A 23,541-nucleotide genomic window follows, 5' to 3' on the forward strand; every position below is an offset into this window, starting at 1 on the left:
CAGGGGAGGGGCAGAGAGAGAGAGGGAGATACAAAATCCAAAGCAGGCTCCAGGCTCTGAGCTGTCAGCCCAGAGCCCGACGCGGGGCTCGAACTCACGAACTATGAGATCATGACCTGAGCCGGTGTCGGACGCTTAACCGACCGAGCCACCCAGGCGCCCCTGAATCCTGCCATTCTGATCAGAAAGCAAGACAGTAGGCTCACAACCAATTTGTTCATTTATTCAACAAAGACTTATCGAGTGTCCACAATGTACCAGGCGCTGTCCTAGGTGCTGGCGATATATGTAGTGTCCAAAAGAGATGACTATGCTGCCCTACCCGGAGCTCACATTCCGGACAGGCGGATGGAGACAACGAACCAGGCAAATAGTAGTGGCTGCTGTCCCTCTCCCACCTCCTGGTCCTGTGTTAGTGCCGGAGAGCTAGCTTTGCAAGGTGGAGATGGGAGACATCCTGAGGAAGCTACTTTCTCATAAGCAGTGACAGGGGTCGAGGTAATGGCTTGTCCCGGTGCTTCAGACCAATTCTCCAATGTACACGTGCAGTGAACAAACAAGAAACAAGCAAAGAATCCTGCCCTAAGAAAAAAAAAATCAAAACCAAAATCAGGGATAAACAATCAGCTCAGCCCTGACCTAGCCCAGCTCTTAAACGTCTCCTCACCGTTTTCTCGGATTTCAACCTGCTTTAGATTCAAGAGCTTGTTTAGTTTTGTTCTTTCCTTGGCCTCCCCTCCCCAGAGGCGGGGAGCACCCGAAGCCCTTGCCTCCCCCCCTTCCCGGGTAAGTGACTTCTGTTCTCCCAGGGACTGCCTTGCTCATTGTTAGGCACAGTTCCTGGGTCTCCATTTTTCCAATATTCTAGGATTATGCCTTTGTCTTTTATAATCCCGTCTCCTTTCTCCTTTAGTAATTGCATTCACACTCATCCAATAATAAAAATAAAAAGGGAGAGTAAGTTAGGGTTTAAGTGTATGACCCACAAAAAAAAAAAAAGGCATTTTGGTGTTAATCCAAGCATAGCCGAGGCTTGCTTTAGGAACTGTATGATCTGGACTTTTGAATTTAGGAAACAGATTAATCATACTACCATTATTCATATCACAAAGCTATTGCAATTGTACTGGTGGGAGTATTATATCCATAACAAAAGGCAGAGAGGTACAACATTTTAAATAATGAGCCCTTGGAACACTTAAAGGAGGATTTGATTTATGCATATTTTACTTACAAATCTTGGATATTGTATCAGTCTACTACTGAAATATGAAAGCAAAAGCTACAAAAATAGTCTCAAGTGGTCAGAACCTCTTTGGGGTTAACCATCGTCTCATGTGATAATTAACAATGATCTTAGGTATTAAGATACACAGAACCTTCACACTATTACTTACTGACTTTAGTGATGGAACATTTATCTAGCTTCCAACTAGCTAGATAAATTATTTTTTTCTAGTTTGTGGAGAATGTGTAGGTACCCCCCCCCCCCCCAAGGGTAAGACGAGGTAACTTATGGGATGCCTGGGTGGCTCAGTCGGTTAAGCATCCGACTTTGGCTCAGGTCATGATCTCTCGGTCCGTGAGTTCGAGCCCCGCGTCGGGCTCTGTGCTGACAGCTCAGAGCCTGGAACCTGTTTCTGATTCTCTGTCTCCCTCCCTCTCTGCCCCTCCCCCACTCATTCTCTGTCTCTCTCTCCTTCAAAAATAAATAAACATTAAAAAAAAAAAAAAAGACTAGGTCACTTACAATCTAGCCATGATGATAAACCATATGTACAGAGAAGGTTAGTCAAGATCTCAAGGATGATACAGTAAGTGCCAACTGAGAGGCGAAGCCAGATCTGTGATATGCCCATCTTAGGGAAGATTGATTGACAGGCAAGGCAGATAAATTCACTCCATGTTAGTGTCTGGATTACCTTAATTACTGCAAATCATTTTTGCCTCTTCTTAGCCCTTCCTCTGTATCTTTACTCTTTTTAATTTAATTTATTTAAGTAGATCATATGCACATGGTAACGTATTGTAATGGTTCAGAAATATACAGTGAAATAAGTCCTTGTGAAGACGTATCTTGATCCAATAGCAACAGTGAAGGTCAACTGTTCACCCCAGAAAATAAACCAGGAGGGTTTATCAAGAGGCCCTTCGTGGAACTTTTACATGAAATTGTAATTATACCACATATCGAACGGGGAAGAAAAACTTCCTCCAGCTCTGGACATGGTAGTAATCAAACTTTCAATGGCAGGGCTGACACGAACTCAACCTGAGAGACAATTCCAGTATATCTGCTTTGTAGCTGGTTGCCGCGGTTACAGTAACATCTAATAATCGTCCGTATTAATAATTTAAGCTCTTATAATTAGAACTGGACTGTACCGCAAAATAATAAAGTCATGTTGAAATACAGCGAAAATTTAGTCTTCCTCCACCCTCTTTCATTCCATCACTTCTGTCGCTTCTATCCCCAGAGATAACCACACTCACCCAGCGCCTTGTGTGTCCATCCAGAGTAGTTCTGTACAGATACAAACATCCACGAGTGACAGCGGATTCTACATACTTGCCTACACCTTCCTTTTTTAACTTAAAGACTTATCTTGGAGGGGCGTCTGAGTGGCTCAGTTGGTTAAAAGATAGACTCTTGATTTCAGCGCAGGTCACGACCTCATGGTTTTTGAGTTCGAGCCCTATGCTGGGTTCCGCCCTAACAGCACAGAGCCTGCTTGGAATTCTCTCTCTCCTTGTTTCTCTTCCCCTCCCCTGCTCTCTCTCTCTCTCTCTCTCTCTGTCTCAAAATAAATAAATAAACTTTAAAAAAAGAACTGTCTTTGAGATCATCTTGTTTCAGTAGAGATAGGCCTGCCTCGTTGTTCTTTACAGCTGCATCGTATTTCAGTGCGTGGGTCCTACCATCATTTGTGCCGTTTCTTTGTACCAATCACCTCTTGATGACCGTTTAGGTAGTTTCTCAGTGTGCAAATTTAATCTTTATTTTTAATGGTCTTCACTGAAGTATAGGGAACTCAGTTAAGATGGAAAAATATCAAGTGTTCAGTTCAATGACTTTTGATGGCTGTCTACACCACCCAAAATGAAAAACAGAATATTTCCATCTCCCCAGACAGTGCTTGGTTCCTTTGCACTCAGTCTCTTCTACCCCACATCTGTTCTGATGACTATCATCATAAATGATGGACGTCTGTCCATTCTTAGATGTCAAAGATTGGAATCCACACAGGGTACACTCTCTGTGTTAGACTTCTTTTTTAAAAAAAATTTAATGTTTATTTATTTTTGTGTGTGTGTGTGTGTGTGAGAGAGAGAGAGAGAGAGAGAGAGCAGGGGAGGGGCAGAGAGAGAGGGAGACAGAATTCTAAACAAGGTCTGTGCCGTCAGCACAGAGCCCAGTGTGGGGCTTGAACCCACGAACCGTGAGATCGTGACCTGGCCCAAAACCAAGAGCTGGACGCTTAACCGACGGAGCCACCCAAGCACCCCTCTGTGTTAGACTTCTTGCACTCAGCATCATATTTTTGATTTTTGCCCATGTTGCTTGCAGGTTTATTCTTAATTTATATAACTAGTCTAAATAAATATTTTGTTTGTGCTCTGGGAATTTGGGGGGTTACAAATGCTAATTAACTCATTTACTAATGAATCTTATCAAAGGATGGGTTGAAACTTTGAAATGGTTAAGCAAAGACTTGAAGGGAATCGTGAATTAATAGCAATTTTCATTTTAGAAGATCCCAGGATATTAGGTGACTCTAAGCTTGGTGTGTGTCAATTCTTCAATATGTTTATTTATTTATTTTTTTTTAAATTTTTTTTTTCAACGTTTATTTATTTTTGGGACAGAGAGAGACAGAGCATGAACGGGGGAGGGGCAGAGAGAGAGGGAGACACAGAATCGGAAACAGGCTCCAGGCTCTGAGCCATCAGCCCAGAGCCTGACGCGGGGCTCGAACTCACGGACCGCGAGATCGTGACCTGGCTGAAGTCGGACGCCTAACCTACTGCGCCACCCAGGTGCCCCAATTCTTCAATATGGAACAAAAAAGCTGATGAGGTTTTCTGAGATTCCATGATTTTAAACCATTCCCCTTTTAAGTGCTTTACTTCCTGAATTTTTTTTTAAATTGTTTAATGTTTATTCATTTATGAGAGACAGACACAGAGCATAAGCAGGGGAGAGGCAAGGAGAGAGGGAGACACAGAATCTGAAGCAGGCTCCAGGCTCTGAGTTGTCAGTGCAGAGCCCGATGCGGGGCTCAAACTCACAAACTGTGAGATCATGACCTGAGCCGAAGTTAACCGCTTAACCGACTGAGCCACCAGGATCTTGTTTTTTTTTATTATTTTAACGTTTATGTATTTTTGAGACAGAGAGAGACAGAGCACAAACAGGGGAGGGTCAGAGAGAGGGAGACACAGAATCTGAAACAGGCTCCAGGCTCTGAGCATCAGCACAGTGCCTCATGCGGGGCTCAAACTCACGAACCACGAGATCATGACCTGAGCTGAAGTCGAACGCTTAACTGACTGAGCCACCCAGGCGTCCCTTAATTTCTGTTTTTTGTTTTTGTTTTTTTTTTTTTAATATTTACTTATTTTGGAGGAACATACAAACGGGGGAGGGGCAGAGAGAGGGAGACAGGGGATCTGAAGTGGGCTCTACCCTGACAGGCTGACAGCAGCGAGCCCAATGTGGGGCTCGAACTCACGAACTGCAAGGTCATGACCTGAGCCAAAGTCGCACACTCAACTGACTGAACCACCCAAATGCCCTTGGTTTCCTTAATTTCTCTAATGTGTTCTGAGTTTTTTGCATGATGGCAATAACAGTCATAGTATATGCAATGTTACTGGAGATGTACACATGGAAAATGTAAGAAACTGGAATGAATGCCCAACCAACTCAAGACTGACTGAGGTTGACACCCCTCTTGCCTACAGGAAAGCCATCCTTCTCCTCATTTGCTTAATTTCCCTTGCCTTGGGGAGTAAAGGCCCCAGAGGCTGAATGAAGCATATTAAGGAGGGCAGAAGTGAAAGAGGAAGGGCCTGATGCTATTGAGTAGTTAAACACAATCCTAACTGCTTCACAGACATTTTTTGTTGGTGGTGGTAATATTTAAAATTTATTTCATTTTTCAAAGCCGGGTTTATCGAGCTATGATTTACATAGGTAAAATTCCCCCTATTTATTGGTGGTGAATTTCTCAAAACGAAAAAATGGCTACTATGCTGTTTATCATAAATTGCTTTTTTTTTTTTTTTTTTTTTTTTAATGCCAATAGCAAAGCTATAGGACAGTTTCAGCCCATTTACATTCTGGAGAATATAAAACCAGTTTTGGCATTTTTTAAATGTTTATTTATTTATTTTGAGAGAGAGAGAGAGAGAGAGAGAGAGAGAGAATGAGTGGGGGAGGGCAGAGTGAGAGGAGAGATTCCCAAGCAGGCTTTGTACTATCAGTGTCCCGATGCGGGGCTCGATCCCACAAACCATGAGATCGTGCCCTGAGCTGAAATTAAGAGTTGGAAGCTTAACTGACTGAGCCAGCCAGGAGCCCCCAGTTTCAGCATCTTGAAGTTCGGAAAGAAGCTGAACTCTGTAGCATGTGTACCAATTAGGCTGCTTTTGGCTGCAAGAAACAGGAAGTATTGATGTGAAACTGACTAAAACAATAAGAAAGGGACTCATCTCGCAGGAATGAGTCCATAGTTGCACAGGCCTCAGACGCAGTATATTCTGAGGCTCAGTGGAATCTCAAGACACTGGACTCCATACGTTCATGCTTTCACTCTGCTGTCTACAGCTTTAGCTTTAGCCTAAGGCAATTTCACTCCTGGTTGCCATTTCATTGCTGGTGACAATCTGGAGTACTTGTCCCCTTGTTTGGGTGCACCAAGGGTGAAAGTCGAAGAAGCCTTCTCTTGCATCTGATCGGGCACTATAGGACTCACACCCTGGACCCAGTCAACAGACATTGGCTCAGAATAAATAGGATCGGGGCAGAGAGCTGATCAGAAATTAGAGTCCTGTTAGAGAGGACAAAGAGGGAACTGGATTGGAGCGTAACAAAATCAGCATTGACTACAGGGCTGTGTGCACCTTGAGGCTGCCGAGATCTTATTTGGTAAGTTAGTTATTGCCTCGTTAATACTTACAATATTCAGGTGGCCTGAGAGGATTAGCAGAGCTCCCCAAAATGGTTAACTCTCTGGAAGTGCTTTCATGCTCTGGAAAAAAAGTCTTCACTGAAAAACTTTTATTATGTCCCACAGGAGGGATTCTCAGCCTTGGATCCTTTCTGGATTACTTTTACCGTGCATAACCACAAGTATAACTTACAGTTGTCAAGAAGTTCTCAAGAGAAGCTCACAAAATTTATTTTAACTAAAATTTTTTTTAACGTTCATTTATTTTTGATAGAGAGACCAAGCGCGAATGGGGGAGGGGCAGAGAGAGAGGGAGACACAGAATCGGAAGCAGGCTGCAGGCTCCGAGCTGTCAGCCCAGAGCCCGACGCGGGGTTCGAACCCACGAACCGTGAGATCATGACCTGAGCTGAAGTCGGATGCCCAACCGACTGAGCCACCCAGGCGCCCCTTAATTTAAAAATACGTATGAAGAAATTAAGGTAATGCTTAAAAAAGCAAAGTCAGAAAACTGAAAGCAAGGGGAGAGATGGGGGCCGGGGGGCAGGAAATGCCACTTCAATCAAACATCTGAAAATGCTCATGCAGTACTAATGTGAAAACATGAAAATCGCTTTAAATGGCTTTGAGCCAGGCAGAATTGAACCTCTGCCATTTGAATCTATATCACACTATAATCAAATTCTTTAAAGACCTCAAATTCCTTTGAGACCTATCTATAAATACTATTCCATGTCTAGAAAAAAAAGACTGGGAGAAAACATATTCAAATGTTGATATTATCTCTGAGCAGGAAGTTTATGAATGATTATTATGTTCTTAACTTTTTTTGGTATTTTTGGATTTTTCACATTTTTGTCTTTGTTTTTAAGCTTATTTATGTATTTTGAGAGAAACTGGGGTGGAGCGGTAGAGAAAGAGAGAGAGAGAGAGAGAGAGAGAGAGAGAATTTCAAGCAGGCTCCTTTCTGGCTCTGTCAGCATAGAGCCCAACGCAGGCTCGAACCCACGTACTGTGAGATCATGACCTGAGTGGAAACCAAGAACTGGACACTCAATGGACTCAGCCGCCCAGGTACTGCCCCTTTTTTTAATTTACTTTTTTAAAGTAAGCTTTACACCAAACGTGGGGTTTGAACTCACAACCCCAAGATGAAGAGCCGCACAGTCGACTGACTGAGCCATCCAGGTGGCCCAGCATTTTTCACCTTTTCTAAAATGAACATTATGTATCACTGTTTTCAATCAGAATGAAATATCATATTATAAAATACACAATGTTTGGTCCAGTTGCACAATGTAAAGGCTAGATTTATAACTAGTGTAGAATACTTCATCTTTATTCCATTATTACTAAGAGGTTACGGGTTCATAAGCCAGTATCAATCTCTGTGACCAAATATTCCATCAAAATACGATATCCGGTTGGCTGCTTATATTAGAAGTGATTGCTCCAGGGGCGCCTGGGTGGCGCAGTCAGTTAAGCGTCCGACTTCAGCCAGGTCACGATCTCGCGGTCCGGGAGTTCGAGCCCCGCGTCGGGCTCTGGGCTGATGGCTCAGAGCCTGGAGCCTGTTTCCGATTCTGTGTCTCCCTCTCTCTCTGCCCCTCCCCCGTTCATGCTCTGTCTCTCTCTGTCCCAAAAATAAATAAACGTTGAAAAAAAAAAATTTAAAAAAAAAAAAAAAGAAGTGATTGCTCCAGGTGGCTTATGACAATTAAAGTGATCCCACTAGATCACTCTTCTCGACTAATCTCATCTTTTCCAAAAGTTAGAGGCTCCGATGCCAGTCCTTTGTGACAATGATATTAGATTTTGTGAAAAGATGAAACTGAGAGTACTACATTCCAAACAGCTAAGCAGAGGGGCACCCGGGTGGTTCGGTAGGTTAAGCATTTGACTCTTGGTTTCAGCCCAGGTTACGGTCTCAGGAATTCGTGGGTTTGAGCCCCTCATCGGGCTCTGAGACCACAGTGCGGAACCTGCTCTGCCTCTTTCAAAACAAACAACAACAAAACAAAACCACAAAACGAAAACAAAACAAAAAACCCAAATAGCTAAGCAGAGGTCCCATCCCAGTAGCCGGAGGGCTCAATCTGATGAATATACCTGTTTGGTTTAATTTGCACGGAGTAATTTAAATATGAATTAGTCAACAGTCTTAAATTAGCAGACTTTATATAAAAGCTAACTGTGGGGATTCCTTGCAAAAGCAGAAGACTGAATTAGCCCCTAGGCAACCTTCTCCTGCAGCCAAGTCACTCATTGTCCCCTCACCCCTCCTCATTCCTGTTCTTGTTCTTCGTTGTACGGGCTCCCCAGTTCGCCACAGTACCCACCGTGCCCTGTTGTAGTTCAGTCTGCCTGCTTCGCTCATTTGCATTTTCCTGGAGGCGAGAGCCAAGAGGACTAGCTCTAGAGTCATACTGCCTACCTCTTAAGACTGGCTCCATTTCTTTAAAGCCTGTGTCTTTGCAAAGGTACCTACCATGTGTCTAAATTTCCTCGCTGGGAAAACAGCAGTGCCTACTTCAAGGGGTTCTAGCGAGAATTCTGTGAGCTGGAGCAACTAAGATACTTAGAGCAGTGGCTTGGCCCACAGGAAGTGCTTGATATATGTCGGCCATTATCAATGTTACAGGCAGCCACAGGCGGCATTCGAGTTTGATCCTTCTGAAGTTTGGGAATTACACCCAGCAGAAGGTAGAGGAGGCTGGGGGAGCTGGGCACAAGAGAAGGCTTTGAACTTGAGACGGGTGTGCAGAAACTTAGCTCCATCGTAACTGGAGAGATTAGAGTGTGATGTTAGTCGCTCGGGCTCTGAAATCGGGTGGACATAATTCTTTGCTTTGTCATTTACCAGCTATGCGCCCGAGAGAAGTTTTCTAAACTCTCTGAACTCGTTTCTCATCTGTAAAATGGGGATAATGACAAGGCCTATCCTGAGGCGTGTCTTATCCTGGATTCCCCTCAGAAAGCAAAGCCCGAGACGAGGGCTCTCCTGCAGAGAGTTTGTTTTGGGAAATGATCTCGGAAATAGGAGTAGGGGGCTGGAAATAGTATCACAGCCAGAGGAAAGACAGCACAAAGATGTGTTACTGAGCTGGACATTACCGTGGGGGGCTGGACCTGAGTCCCGCCGAGACCCTCTAAAGAGCCACGTACAATATACCTCAGGTTTGTAGGGATAGAAAGGGGAGCATCTATCTCTCGGCTCTGCATCCCTCCCCAACAACTCCTTTGGGCAGTGATCGCCCCTTGGGGTATTAATTTTCTTGCACTTGCAGATTTGTGCATCTAGAATGCCGAGTAGATGCTTGCAGACCTCCCGTACCAGTACCGGCAATGTCTCAGGGCAGAAAGCAGGTGTACCTAGCACAGTTGAGGCAAAGCGTTGCCAGCTTACCCCTGTGGGAAGCAGTTTAGCTCAACAACGGCCAGAATAAAATATGGGCCAAGAGGATTGTAACTGGGGCCCAAGACATGGTTGCTGTAAAGGTCCCGTGGGTCTTTCCTTGTCAAAAGAATCTGCATTTTCTCCAGTATCTTTTCTTTAGCTGCACGTGTCCAAGTCTCCACGAGAACTTTCTCAGGGACAATCTAATTCGCCTTTGCTCAAGACGAATTACAGAAACGATAAGCTCTTTGCCGTTTGATTCAGGACTATACAACATTAAAAGTTGGTTCACATAGGACACCTCCAAATATTAATATTTAGACTCAGATACCACAAAGTGGATATGCTTATCTCAACATTCCCTCTATAAAATTACCTTTAGAGGCACCTGGGTGGCTCAGTCAGTTAAGCCTCCGACTCTCGATTTTGGCTCCGGTCACGATCTCACAGTTTGTAGCTTCGATCTCTGCCGGACTCCGTGCCGACAGTGTGGAGCCTGCTTGGAATTCTCGCTCCCTCTCTCTGCCCTTACCACAGTTGTGCCATCTCTCTCTTGCTCTCTCTCTCTCTCAATAAGTAAACTTAAAAAAATTTTAAAAATTACCTTTAGAAGTGTTTCACATTTTCATGCTCAGGAAATCTACCTGGAGAGATTGCTCCCAAGATCCCATGGTCACTACACTTTGCTCCGTGAACGCGGCAAAGGCCTCTGGTCCAGGGCAGTGAGAGTAGTAAGGAGAGTAAAAGTACGTCAGGAAAAGACAGGATAAAATAGGCAGAGAGGGACAGGTTAGGCCCCGAGGTTCCTGACTGGGGAAAAACACATATTTTGGGACAATGCCGGGAGTGTCTGACCACAGCCAACTCCCTTGGGTCTAAGTTAGGTCTTAAAAATGTAACAGACCCCTCCAACTTCCCCTCAGGTTTCCCTCAGGAAGTTGACAAAAGACCTGACTAAAAACAAGTAACAGCCCCTAAAACGCATGACCCACAGGCGACCAAAACCCTACAGCACAAAGTCCCTTGCCTAGAGTCCGGGGGCCATTCACCTTCAAATGCCCCCTCTCTGTATAAAGAGAGGTCCATACTATTGCTACCTTCTATCTTACATTCGAATAAACTTTTGCCTGCTGCTCATTTTATTTTGTGTCTACCTCTTCAATTCTTCGAAGGGGTGAGACAACGAACCCCCGGTATTGAGGTTAAGAATCCATGGAGGTTAAGACTCCTGCAACAAACGTGAAGAGTAAAAGCAGTCGAAGAGTAAGTGTGATGTGGTAGGCTGGGGTCAAGCTTTGGGAGCCCTGGTCTTGTTTCTATCACAAACTTGTTTTGTTCCTTCATGCCCCCAAGCCTTGTTTGTGAAATGCAGTATTTGGATCAAATGCCTTAAAAGATTCTTGATATGCAAAAGAATGAAGTTGGGGCCTCTGTGTGAGATCACATATAAAAATTTACTCAAACTGTGGCACCCTGGCCGGCTCAGTCAGTAGAACACGTGACTCTTGATCTTGGGGTTGTGGGCCCCATGTTGGTGTAGAGATTATTTAAATTTTTTTTTAACGTTTATTTATTTTTGAGATAGAGAGAGACAGAGCACGAATGGGGGAGGGTCAGAGAGAGGGAGACACAGAATCCGAAACAGGCTCCAGGCTCTGAGCTGTCAGCACAGAGCCCGATGCGGGGCTTGAACTCACGGACCGCGAGATCACGACCTGAGCCGAAGTTGGAGGCTTAACCGACTGAGCCACCCAGGCGCCCCAAGATTATTTAAAAACAAACCCTTAAAAACAAAGTTTACTCAACATGGATCAACCATCTAAACATGAGAGGTAAAACATAATAAGTGTTCATGACCTTGGATTTGGCAATGGTTTTTAAGGTCTGTCGCCAAAAGCATAAGCAACAACAGAATAAATTGGACTTCATTAAACTTCTGTTCATCAAAGGGCATTACCAAGCGAGCGGAAGGACACAGAATGGGAGACAGTATTTACCGATCACATATGTGATAAAAGTTGAGCATCCAGAATATGTAAAAAATGATTAGAAGTCAACAACAAATAAACAAACAATCCAATTCCAGAACGGGCAAAAGACTCAGCCAGCCACTTCTCTAAAGAAAGTACACGTTGGCCAAGCAGCACACCAAAAAATGCTCAATATGGTTCGTCATCGAGAAAACGCAAATCAAAACCGCACTGAGATACCATTTCACGCCTACGAGGATGGCCGTAACAATAAAAAAAGCAAGAGTTAGTGAGAATGTGGAGAAATGGGAACCCTTGACCATTTGCTGGTAGGAACGTGAACTGGCAGCTCCTCGGAAAGGTACAGACTTATCAGATGATATAGCAACTCCACTCCTAGGTATACAGCCAAAAGAATGGAAAACAGGTACTCACGTATACGTGCACAGGTATATGTTCATAAACCATTATTCGCAACAGCCAAAACATGGGAGCAACCCAGATGTCTCTCAAGGGATATCCATCCCGTAACCACAAACAAGGGTAAGTGCATACAGTGGAACATAATGGATAAACAAACTACAGTATACGTACACAACGGAATATTATTCAGCTGTAAAAAGGAACGAAGTACTGATAGATTCTACGACATGGATAAGCCTTGGAAACATTATGTCAAGTGAAAGAAACATGGCACAAAAGGCCACATATTATGTGATTCCATTTGTATAAAATGCCCAGAATAGGCACATTCACGGTGACAGAAAACAGACTGGTAGTTGCCAGGAGCTTGGGGGAGGAGGCAGAATGACTGTGTAATGAGTATGGGATTTCCTTTTGGGGTGATGGGGTAGCAGGTTATGAATGTACTAAATGCCACTGAATTGTCCATTTTAAAGATGCTAATTTCAGGGCGCCTGGGTGGCTCAGTCAGTTAGGTGCCCAACTTCAGCTCAGGTCATGATCTCATGGTCTGTGGGTATGAGCCCCCCGTCGGGCTCTGTGCTGACAGCTCCGAGCCTGGAGCCTGCTTCCGATTCTGTCTCCCTTTCTCTGCCCCTCCCCCACTTGCACTCTCTTTCTCAAAAATTAACATTAAAAAAAAAATTAAGATGGTTAATTTCATGTTATGTGAAATTAACACCTCATGTCATGTCACCTCAATTTTTATTTTTATTTTTTTAGATTTATTTATTTATTTATTTATTTTGAGAGAGAGAGAATCCCCAGCAGGCTCTGCACGGTCAGTAAAGAGCCCAACGTGGGGCTCGATCTCATAAACCACGAGATCATGACCTGAGCCGAAATCAAGAGTCAGACAGATTGAGCTACCCAGGTGCCTCTCGCCTTAATTTCGAAAAAGCCTTTTAGAGTTCTTAGATTCCATGAATATGAGGAAGGTAGTAAAGCCACGCATAGCTTGTGAGATAAAGATGGGAAATGCAAAGCATCGGGGTTATTACATGAAATGAACAATAGCACAACTCTAAAAAGGCCAGAGACCCCCTGGCCTAGATCAGGAACTTTCAGGAGTGAGAAATCTGTTGGAGTCAGGGCCCTAATGCGCACATTCATATCGGAACGGTTTGGCTAATGTTTTCAGGCAATCAGTGAAGGCAAGAAGTAGAGTCCTTACATCTATAATAGTGTGTAAGGAGTCTGTAAATCACATGCAAGGGAGAAACTTAAAAATAACCCACCATCTTTTATGGCTGCCTGTCTGGATAGGGATGGAAAACAATATGCTGTATTCACAGCATCAAAGAAATATCATCAAAAGTGTGCAAATGACCTTAGGTTTATTAATTTTTTTAAGGCTAGTCATGGTGTTGGCAGAGTGAGCATTTATTGTTTGTGACAGCCCCTCAGGGCAGATGCCACGGTCCTGACACTTAGCATGCTTGTTACTGCTTTCTTGTGTCCTAAATTTCAAGAAGACAGAAATGGAGGTCTAAAAGCTAATAATAGTGTCATCTCATTGGCAGGAGCTGGAAGGCAGCATGCCTCTGGAAAAATCCTGACACCGGGTGCCTTCAGGCATCTGCAGGGGAAATAGGAAGAGAAATGGGACAGGGAAGACCACAGTGATCAATACTGCAGGAGGACGGGGACAATGAAAGCCTGTGAGTCCGAAATCCAGCAGGAAATAAAAAAAAAAAAGAGACAGAGAGAGACAGAGATAGAAATAGGAGAGCTAAAGACGGACACATGAGGACCAGAGTCTGCTTGTCACCAGAGAGAGCAGGCTGTCAAAAATTTGCCAGGAATGTAGCTACATTCATACCATTTAAACTGGGAGCTTCACCTCTGGGAATCTACCTTAAGGAAATGGTCCTATGGAGAATATTTCCTTTTATTTGCGATGACCTCACTTCGGCAACGTGGGGAGGAAGAATTAAATGAAATATCAACCACATCCTTGACAAATGGCCATTAGAAACGGTGTGGTCACAGAGTTCATAATAGTAGAAATTTTTTTCTGATAATTATGCCATAATGTATTTCTTCTTTTGATAAAAACGAACCCCATTATGGGGCGCCTGGGTGGCGCAGTCGGTTAGGCGTCCAACTTCAGCCAGGTCACGATCTCGCGGTCCGTGGGTTCGAGCCCCGCGTTGGGCTCTGGGCTGATGGCTCAGAGCCTGGAGCCTGTTTCCGATTCTGTGTCTCCCTCTCTCTCTGCCCCTCCCCCACTCATGCTCTGTCTCTCTCTGTCCCAAAAATAAACGTTGAAAAAAAAAATTAAAAAAAAAAAAAAAACACGAACCCCATTAATTGTGGAGGATGCCCATAATAATATCAATAGTAAAAGTTTATAATCCCACATCTATAGATGATCATAGTTCTATTTTGGCTGAATTTCCTTAGTCTTTAAAAAAAATTGTTTTTTATTTTATTGGTTTATTTTGAGAATGAGAGAGAGAGAAAGAGAGAGAGAGTGCAGAGGAGGGGCAGAGAGAGATGGAGACAGAGAATCCCAAGCAGGCTCTGCAGCGTGGAGCCCAATGTGGGCTCAAACCTACGAACTGTGAGATCATGATCTGAGCCGAAACCAAGAGTCACTTAACTGACTGAGCCACCCAGGTGCCCCAAGTTCCCCTAGTCTTTTTAAAGTAAGTATGCATATACATACATATTTATAAAAAGAGGTTTCATACTCTACACACCATTTTGAGTCACTGAACTAACACAGGTGACAAAAGTTGTATGTCATCAAATTAAGTACTGTAAAACAGAGTCGAAATCTAGAAAAAATACCATAAAGAAATATGCTATTTTGTTTGTTTGTTTGTTTGTTTTTCAACGTTTATTTATTTTTGGGACAGAGAGAGACAGAGCATGAACGGGGGAGGGGCAGAGAGAGAGGGAGACACAGAATCGGAAACAGGCTCCAGGCTCTGAGCCATCAGCCCAGAGCCTGACGCGGGGCTCGAACTCCCGGACCGCGAGATGGTGACCTGGCTGAAGTCGGACGCTTAACCGACTGCGCCACCCAGGCGCCCCAGAAATATGCTATTTTGAATGGCTCTGTGCGATAGACTAGAGGGGGTTCCCCGCTTCCTACACTTATTCCTCAGTGGTTTTGATATGTGCCCACTTTCCAAATAGAATTGGTTCCAGGTTCTCTGCAGTTGGAAATGGTGGGAGTTTCAGTGAAGAGAACTGGGTGACTGACTCCCATCCTGAGATTCACCGTTCAACGCCACCCAGCAGGATGGAGGTTCCATGTTATTACAGGGGCTTCCAGACTTCCTTACTCCGGATAGTTGTGGTGGGACCCAGGCAAGGGGGTCCCCAGGCTGAAGAGCAAGAAACTATGCCTTGTAAACCTGGACTGTGTTGTTTCACAGTCAAGTTTCCTGATTATCCCAAGATCTTGGTAAAGCCTCATTTTGATGTCCTCATTACCGTCCTACCCCCTACTGTCCCCACCTCCTCCACATGCCACACACACACACACACACACACACACGAGTTCTCCATCCACTGGCAACTCTGAAGGTCTGCTTATTTAGGAAGCAGCCCGTTTCCTTCAAGAGTGTGCGTTACTTTTACAATGGGAAAAATAATAAATTTTTGTTAAATGGGTAAATAAACCTGGTGGGGGACACTGGCTAGCCTCACACTAAGGGTTTCAGTAATATTACTGAGCGTTTCCACTGTCTGGAAAGAATCGTACCCCCTCCCAGGTTTCATGCTTACCCTGGATCCCTACAGCCCTACAATGGGGACAGGACCAAGACCCGGGCCAGCCGGGCATGTCATGGCGGCCTGACCACTCAGCTCTTTTGTTTGGCCGAATTCTGTCTCATGTGCTAGCAAGTCCTTGCAGAGGGAGCAGCCAGGCCCCAGTGGTTGTTATGTCAGAGAGGAATTAGCCCCGTCCCCTGACATCAGAATGCGTGCATTTCAGGGTTGTTGTTATTCTGCTCCCTGACCTCCTGTCCCTCAGTTGAAATAATCCCAGTTCTTTCTACCTTTTTGTCCTAAGCTGGATTGTTTCCAACCCTTTAATATCCTCTCACAATTCTTCTCGGGACCTCTCCCAGTCCTCCTCTTCCCTCTTTAATTACAGGGCTCAAACACAGTATTCTAGGAATCGCTTGAGCAGTGCCCAGGAAAATGGAAGGCTTATCTCAAGATTCCTCCATGCTGGGGTTTATGCAGCCTTCCCAGGGTCACACGACGCTGTCTTTTTAAGCAACTGCTTAAAAATGTCTCACGAACAGTTTATTATCTGCAGGGAGCAGAAGCTTGCAGGGGTGGGCACGGCGCAGGGGCCCTTCGGGTGGTGCGGCGTGACCAGCCGTGCTGGCCGCCGGCACCCGTGTGCACAGAGGAGACGCTCGTGGTGGGGTTCGGCTCAGGGGGCTTGGGTCCCTTTTTCAACGATACTTGTTTCTTCTGAAGCATCCTCTCCCACCAGATAGACTGTTCCATAAATCTTCCAAAAAAAAAAAAAATAGTACTATCATCATTTATACTTTGCCTAAAACTCTGTCAAGTCAGCGTGTGGGTTTTTTTGTTCAGATATTTGCATTTTAAACTCTTCTAATTGTGGAAGGAGAGGTTTTGTTGACTGTTGAGAGAACTCAAACAATAGGAGCTAGTGAATGGCTATCTATCATCTAGCTAGCTAGCCAGCTAGCTATCTAGCTAGCGATCATCTATCTATCATCCATCTATCTCCTTTCCTCCTTCCTCTTGCCTCTGAGCTCATTAGTCAGGCTGCTGCTGGTAGGACCCCTCTTTTTGCCATGTTACGCTATCTAAGGGGAATGGGGCAGAGAAGCTATAGAGAAAAGTATTCGATCTGTCTCTCTCCTCCCTTCCTGCCTTCCCTCTCTCCATTCCTTCCTTCCATTCATCGAACAAAAACTTGTCGAATGCCTGCTGCACCCTTGAAAGTCCTCAACCAGGTTGAGTTGTTAAGATAATAATAATAATAATAATAGTAAATAAGGACGCCTGGGTGGCTCAGTCGTTTAAGCGTCTGACTCTTGATTTCGGCTCAGGTCATGATCTCATCATTCATGAGATCACATCCTGTATCAGTTTCTGTGCTGACATCGTGGAGCCTGCTGGATGTTCTCTCTCTCTCACCCTCTCTCTGCCCCTCCCCTGTGTGCGCACACACACACACTCTCTCTCTCAAAAATAAATAAATAAGCATTGAGAAAAAAAACCCACCCAAACAGAGCTTCCAAATGCCTCAGGATTTGGTAGGAGGAGCCAGACGTTTGAAAAAACAAGTGTAACAAAGTATGTAGGCACCGCTCTGAGAATTGTGTCCAGAAGGAAGAGCGGTCAGCTCTAGCTGGGAGTGGACAGGATGCCTGGGCGGGCTTTCTTCGGGGGGGGGGGGGGGGGCGTGAAGCTTCTATTCTGCTATTAATCCACATTCCTTCCATACCATCTTCCCGTCCCAGGCTTCCCAAGATGTAAGGCGGAACAGTTTTCCTCCTCTTGACCCCAGAAGTTTTGTTTTTTTTAATTTTTTTAATTTTTTTAATTTTTTTTTATTTTTTAATGTTTATTTATTTTTGAGACAGAGAGAGACAGAGCATGAGTCGGGGAGGGTCCGAGAGAGAGGGAGACACAGAATCTGAAACACGCTCCAGGTTCCGAGCTGTCAGCACACAGCCCGACGCGGGGCTGGAACTCACGGACCGTGAGATCATGACCTGAGCCGAAGTCGGAAGCTCAACCGACTGAGCCACCCAAGCGCCCCAAGAAGTTTTGGTTTTAACTTCCTCAGACGTGAAGCTGTGGAAACCTTCCAGCCTATGACAGATATGTGAGTGTATGCATGGGTGTGTTGCCTGTGTGATAAAGTACCGGAAGTCTCGTTCCTTGTGACATGCTGGGAGACTTGGGGAGCCCTGGCATTTGGAAGCCAGGGCCTCGATGTTTTTGTTTTTGTTTTTTTAATGCGGTACAACAGCAAGTATCTATCAAGCACATCTTTGTCAATTTATCGGGTGCTTTTTCATTTTTTAAGTTTTTACAGTAACTTATTTATTTGTAATTTTTTTTTTAATGTTTATTCACCTTTGAGAGATAGAGACACAGAGCACAAGCAGGGGAGGGACAAAGAGAGAGGGAGACAGAATCCAAAGCAGGCTCCAGGCTCCGGGCTGTCAGCAGAGAGCCCAAAGCGGGGCTCCAACTCTTGAACCACGAGATCGTGAGACCTGAGCAGAAGTCGGACGCTTAACCCACTGAGCCACCCAGGCGTCCCTACGGTAATTTATTATTTTAATGTTCAATTAAACTACTATTTCCCCTCCACATCCCTCCTCACACCACTTCAGATGCCAGATGTGTGGGTTTTTTTCTCCAGTTCTTGGAGGACGCTGAATGGATGTCCTAGGATTAACCGGTACTAACTACCCGGAGAGTGCAGATCCCACAGGCCGAGGACTCAGTCCCACAAGACTCCAAACGTCAACTTCAAGTCCAGGTTGTCACCTATGCTTCTGACGGACTGGCTGTAAATCCAGGGTTCCCATGACCTCCTCCTTCGCTTTGATAATTTGCTAAAATAGCTCAACAGAGCTCGAGGGGACCAATTTACTTACTAGATTACCCGTGTCTCCTATGACTCGGGAACAACCAGATGGGAGGGATACCTGTGGCAAGGTGTGGGGGAGGGCCACAGAACCTCCGTGCCTTCTCTGGGTGCACCACCCACAGAGCACCTCCACGTGGTCACCAACCCAGAAGCTCTCTGAATCCCATTGTTCGCGGTTTTTATGGAGGTTCCTTTACATAGACCCGATTGATCAAATCACTGGCCTTTGGTGATGGAACTCAATCTCCAGCCCTTTCCCCCTCCGCAGAGGTTGAGGGTGGGTCTGAAAGTCCCAACCTTCTCACCAGCTAGCTGTGCCTTCTCCCAGAGACCAGCCTGTACCCTAAGGCTGTCTGGGCTCCCCCAGCCACCTGTCAATCGTTAGCATACAAAAAGACACTATCACTTCAGAGATTCCAAGGATTTTTTTTTTTAATTTTTTTTTTCAACGTTTATTTATTTTTGGGACAGAGAGAGACAGAGAATGAACGGGGGAGGGGCAGAGAGAGAGGGAGACACAGAATCGGAAACAGGCTCCAGGCTCCGAGCCATCAGCCCAGAGCCCGACGCGGGGCTCGAACTCACGGACCGCGAGATCGTGACCTGGCTGAAGTCGGACGCTTAACCGAATGTGCCACCCAGGCGCCCCAAGATTCCAAGGATTTTTAGGAACTGTGCCAGAAGGGGAAGGGGTAAGTGTGAGTCATGACCAAAGATCATATTTCTTACTATGTACTAATGTTATTGTTATATATGAACTTATCTTGCATAGTAGACTACAAGGCCCTTGAGAAGAAGGAACAAGCCTTCTACATATTGAGACATCCCCTAGCTCTTAGCATACACTCAGTAAATATTTGATAAATAAGTGGATAGCTTTGTTACTCAAAACAAACATTTTGTAAATGTTTGTTGAACGAGTAAGTGAGTACATGGAGATTGGTCTCCTGGAAGTTTTGTTCCATCTCCAAGTAAACTCTGGAGTGTTGTTTTAGTGCAAGGGTAGTACCAGCCCTAGGAAAGATTTGGACACATGTGAAGTACCTTTAGCTGTCTTAATGATGGAGGGAGGCGATGGATGCATAGGACAGTTCCACACTATCTCACTCCGGACAAGGAGAAGGTGGCAAACATCTTTCTACTTCTGAATCCCCAAACGAACTTGGTTGCACCTGGAAACACAGAGAGATTTGGGTATCATTTGAATCTATGTTCATTGTTCCAGGAATGTAAAGATCATGTGAGGCAAGGGGTGATTGTATATTTTAGGTTTTTTTTAATCTTTATTTATTTTTGAGAGACAGAGAGAGACAGAGTGCAAGCAGGGGAGGAGCAGAGAGAGAGCGAGACACAGAATCCAAAGCAGGCTCCAGGCTCCGAGCTGTCAGCACAGAGCCCGATGTGGGGCTCCAACCCATGAACCATGAGATCATGACCTGAGCCGAAGTCAGAAGCTTAACCAACTGAGCCACCCAGGCGCCCCGAGGGGTGACTGTATTTTGAGTGATGAGGAACTTTGACACAAATTGCTCACCGTTTTCAAAAGCGATGTCACCAATGGTATACCAGTTGCCAAAACACAACTCAGCTCAATTCGTCAGCATTTTTGATCCTGCATTCATAGCACTTCTGTGTCAAGATAAAAGCACCTGCTGATTTCATTACGTCTTAGTGTGGTTGTGCCTAAGCATGTGTGGACTGAAGCATATGTTCCTTTATTATAAATTACTTTCCTTTTATTCCTCTCTTTTACATTAAAGTCAGGGTATTATATTGATTTTTTAAAAAATATGTGTTCAGGTGGTTATACGAGCCATACATTTCACTTCAAGATCATAAAGGAGGAGTTCTATGATATCTGTGTTAATGCAGACTTTGGGTCTGCTATAGACTGAATACGTGTGTGCCCCGATTCCACAGAAATTCGTACGCTAGAGCCTAATCTCCAACATGATGGTATTAGGAGATGGCGCCCTTTGGAGGTGATTAGGTCATGGGGGTGATTAGGTCAAGCCTTCTTGCATGGATGGGATTAGTGCTTTTACCAAAGGGGCTCTAGGGAGGTCTCTCTTGTTCCCTTCTGCCACGTGAGGATACAGAGAGAGGATAGCTCTTTATTAGCCATGAATGAGCCTCCCACCAGACACCGAATCTGCCAGTGCCTTGATCTTGGACTTCCCAGCCTCCAGACTGGGTGAAATAAATGTGGTTTAGAAGCCCCCAGCCTCTTGTATCCCTGCATCCTAAGACAGGTTCTGAGAGGGTTGAGAGCTGTCATTGCTCTACAATACTCTGCTGCTTTTACAATCTTTTTCTTTTTCTGCTCACAACCTCAGAGAATCATGGGGGGACTTGATTGCCACCCCCTAGATCTTTGTCCCCGTCACCTTTTCCAAGGAATCCTCCCCGCTTTATTGTGGTCCCCCTAATTTATCCTTCCTCGGGGGTGCTGTGCTCACTCCGCGGATGTCTACCAAGGATGACTCCCGACAAAGTCTCCTTTCTCAGAGCTCAGCCACTCCTCTTTGTTCAGGCCATTGCCCTCCTGCCAGATGAACAAGGAAATCCAAACCAGTAATGAAGCTGGGATTAGCTGGCTTGAAGGAGGAGGTCAACCAAGGCCAGAGAAGTTGTCAGGAAACTTTGGCTTAGTATCTTAACTCCCTAGAGCAGCTTTTGGTCAAATCCTGGTCCTACAGGCCGCATGGTGTCTTGCGTGGGTTAGAAAACCATACCCCTTCAAGGACAGAAGATTACGAGGAGGCTTCTCCTCCCATAAGCTGATGCACTGAGCCTCCGTGAGAGCCAAGTTGGATCTCAGCCCCCACTTACTCCTACAGCCAAGACAAGCCCTGACTTGGGCTTTTGGTTTACTTTTGGTGAATGGTGACCATTTGGGGTTGGGCTAAGGGACACGAGGGGCTACCTGAGGTCTGGGCTCCACAGAATTAATGTCCATGAGCCCCTTTCTGTTCAAACTCCAGAAATCCCCAGAACCTGTGTGTGCTTTCACTTTGGAGAATGAACACAGGGGGGATCTGGGGCTAGAGCTCACCGAGTACAAAGCACTGGGAAAACAGAGACAGACTCTTTTCTTTTTTTTTTTTTTTTCTTCAACGTTTATTTATTTTTGGGACAGAGAGAGACAGAGCATGAACGGGGGAGGAGCAGAGAGAGAGGGAGACACAGAATCGGAAACAGGCTCCAGGCTCTGAGCCATCAGCCCAGAGCCCGATGCGGGGCTCGAACTCCCGGACCGCGAGATCGTGACCTGGCTGAAGTCGGACGCTTAACTGACTGCGCCACCCAGGCGCCCCGAGACAGACTCTTTTCTACATGTGAGGGGCTCCAAGAAGCCTCTGCTACCCGATGTGTCTCTCGCCAGCCTCCAGGCCACTTAAGACCGGAGATTGGAGTCAGGCTGCCTGACCCAAAGCTCAATGCTATCACTTAGTAGCTCTGAACCATGGGCGGGTTTCTGACCCTGCCCAAGCCTCACTCTCGCGATCTGTAAAATGGGTTGAAACAACAGTTTCTAGAATTATGAGAATGAGGTGAGATGATCTCCGTCAATCCCTTCGCACGAAACCCGGCGCAGGTAAGCGTTCAGCGCTGACAGCTGCTGTTAACTGTTGTTGCTGTTATTACCGACCGGCATGCCATTTCCACTTTTGGAGTCACTTTTCCCGGTCTCCGCAGCACAGAATGGTCAGGATCATGGACTTGGGGGCTAAACTGTCTGGCTTCAGGGGCGCCTGGGTGGCTCAGTCGGTTAAGCGTCTGACCTCGGCTCAGGTCATGATCTCACGGTTCATGGGTTTGAGCCCTGCGTCGGACTGTGTGCTGACAGCTCAGAGCCTGTGGCCTGCTTCCGATTCTGTGTCTCTCTCTCTCTCTTCCCCTCCCCTGCTCATGCTCTGTCTCTCTCTGTAGCAAAAATAAATAAAAACATTAAAAAAAAGATAAAAAATAAAATAAATAAACTGTCTGGCTTCAAATCCCAGTTCCCTGACCTACTGGTTGGCTAAACTTGGGCAAGTTACCCTGGCTGTGAATACCTCTATTTCCCCATTTGGAAAATCAGGATAATGGTAATACCTCGTCACCGACTAGAGTTTTTATGTGGATTAAATGAGTTAATATTTGTCCAGGGTTTTTAACGGGACTCAACGCACAAAAAAGCACTATATACATCTGAGTTTATAATCTATATACCAACCAATAGATACATAAGCTGCACATACATGTCTTTACCGCTACACTTCCTGTGTCGTATTCAATTGTGTCTGCGTCCCCTTACCAGACTGTGATCTCCTAAGCGGCCAGACTGTTTCTTACCCACGCTGAATCTCTCACACGGTAGAGCACAGAGGCTGGCTCGTCCTGGCTCAGCGAATGCTGTTGTCTGACTGACTGAATGAATTGAATGCATGAGTGAAAGAACGAATCGATGGGTTCCTAGGGCAGAGCAAAGGCCCTCAAGATGCCACCTTCCCAGGCAGGGGCTCCTGTCAATACGCCAAGCCTTGAAGTAGAGGAATTAGTAAGAGCAGCGAGGCTTCCCTGCCCTCCCTAGTCATACCTGAGGCTACAACAGGCGGAGACTGTCTGGCTACCAACTGATGCTGTTAAATGAACAAAGAGGTCTGTGGTCTTTGGGGCTGCCCGTCTGGCACCTTCCAGGAAAGTGAACCCGAGTGTGAAACACACCTGTTCTCTCTGGCCTCCTAACTGGCAGGGATTTAATTGCCAAGGGGCGGGAGAGGCTGGGAGGTCCCACCTTTGAAAAAGCCAGGGGATTAATTGTGTGTTAATGGATGGATGTACAGGGTGGAGGGGGCAGCCTGGGCAGGCAAGAGGGCAGGGAGCATATTCTGGCCTCCTGGCCTCTTTTATTTCTCACTACTGTGTGCCCTGTCGGAAGCC

At 45.5% G+C, this 23,541-nt stretch overlaps 1 long non-coding RNA gene across 1 annotated transcript; it reads right to left on the minus strand.

The window, feature by feature from the left end:
• Positions 1 to 202: 202 nt before the first annotated feature.
• On the minus strand, positions 203 to 19,763 carry LOC121032715 (uncharacterized). The gene is made up of 2 exons (XR_005791437.1): positions 19,660 to 19,763; positions 203 to 582 (listed from the first exon to the last, which is right to left on the minus strand). It is a non-coding gene; the product is annotated as an uncharacterized LOC121032715 (long non-coding RNA).
• Between the last annotated feature and the right edge of the window lie 3,778 nt (positions 19,764 to 23,541).

Source organism: Herpailurus yagouaroundi, unplaced genomic scaffold (genome assembly GCF_014898765.1).
Source record: "Herpailurus yagouaroundi ecotype Mexico unplaced genomic scaffold, PumYag 28, whole genome shotgun sequence".
Taxonomy (NCBI): domain Eukaryota; kingdom Metazoa; phylum Chordata; class Mammalia; order Carnivora; family Felidae; genus Herpailurus; species Herpailurus yagouaroundi.